This window comes from Pongo pygmaeus, chromosome 13, assembly GCF_028885625.2.
Source record: "Pongo pygmaeus isolate AG05252 chromosome 13, NHGRI_mPonPyg2-v2.0_pri, whole genome shotgun sequence".
Lineage (NCBI taxonomy): Eukaryota > Metazoa > Chordata > Mammalia > Primates > Hominidae > Pongo > Pongo pygmaeus.
Genome location: NC_072386.2, coordinates 118,683,881 through 118,685,687, shown reverse-complemented (window position 1 = coordinate 118,685,687; position 1,807 = coordinate 118,683,881).

Genomic DNA, 1,807 nt, shown 5'->3' with positions numbered 1-1,807 from the left:
ATAAAAATTAACTCAAAATGGGTCAAAGACCTAAATGTAAGATCTAAAACTATGGGGTAATAGCTTGACACCATTTGGTTTGGCAATAATTTCTTTGCTATGACATCAAAGTCACAGGCAACAACAACAAAAATAGACAAATTGGACTTCATGAACATTAAAAAATTTTGTGCATAGAAAGACAATATCAATAGAGTAAATAGGCAATCCACAGACGGTAGAAAATATTTACAAATCATATATCTGAAAAGGGATTAATATCCAGAATATATAAAGAACTCCTAAAACTCAACAGCAAAAAACAAATAACTTGATTCAAAAATGGGCAAAGGAGCCGGGCAAAGGAGCCAGGCGAGGTGCCTCACACCTACAATCCCAGCACTTTGGGAGGCTGAGGTGGGAGGATTGCTTGAGTTCAGGAGTTTGAGATCAGCCTGGGCAATAAGATGAGACCCCAGCTCTACAAAAAAAAAACAAAAAAAAAATAAGCTGGGTGTGGTGGCTACTTGGGAGGCTGAGGTGGGAGGATCGCTTGAGCCCAGGAAGTCAAGGCTGCAGTGACCCGTGATCATGCCACTGCACTACAGCCTGGGTGACACAGCAAGACCTTGTCTCAAAAAAAAAAAAAAAAAAAAAAAAAAGACTATTCTCCAATTCTCCAAAGATTCTCAATATCACTAATTGTTAGGGGAATGCAAATCAAAACTACAATGAGATATCATTTCACACTCATTACGATGGTTACTATTAAAAAAAAAAGACTGGGCGCAGTGGCTCACACCTGTAATCCCAGCACTTTGGGAGGCTGAGGTGGGCAAATCACTTGAGATCAGGAGCTTGAGACCAGCCTGGCCAACCTGGTGAAACCTGGTCTCTACTAAAGATACAAAAATTAGCCAGCTGTGGTGGCAGGTGCCTGTAATCCCAGCTACTTGGGAGGCTGAGACACAGGAATTGCTTGAATCAGGGAGGCAGAGGTTGCAGTGAGCAGAGATCACGCCACTAACAAGTACTGGAGAGGAGGAGAAATTTGAACCTTTCTACATGAGTGGTAGGAATGTAACATGGTGCAGCCACTATGGAAAACATGGCAGTTCCTCAAAAAATTAAAAATAGAATTACTATATGATCCAACAATTCTGCTTCTGGATTTACAAAATGATTGAGAGTGGGATATCATACACCCATGTTCATGGCAACACTATTCACAATTGCTAAAACATGGAAGCAACCCAAGTGTCCATCAACAGATGAACAGATAAATGTCGTATATACAAACAATGGAATATTATGCAGTCATGAGAAGGAAGGAAATACGGACACATACTACAACATGGATGAACACTGAAGACATTAGGCTACATGAAATAAGCCAGTCATAAAAAGATAGGGCTGGTCGTGGTGGCTCACACATGTGATTACAGCACTTTGGGAGGCTGAGGCAGGTAGATCACTTGAGGTTAGGAGTTCAAGACCAGCCTGGGTAACATGATGAAACCCCATCTCTACTAAAAATACAAAAATTAGCTGGGCATGGTGGTGGGCAACTGTATTCCCAGCTACTCAGGAACGGGAGACAGGAGAATCTCTTGAGCTGAGAGGTGGGAGTTGCAGTGAGCAAAGATCTTGCCACTGCACTCCAGCCTGGGCGACAGAGCAGGACTCTGTCTCAAAGAAAAAAAGAAAGATAGATACTGTACGATTCCACTGATATAAACTACTTAGAGCTGTCAAAATCAGAAAGTAGAATGGTGGCTGCTTGGGCTTGGGGGAAGGGGAAATGGGGAGTGTTTAATGGGTTCAAAGT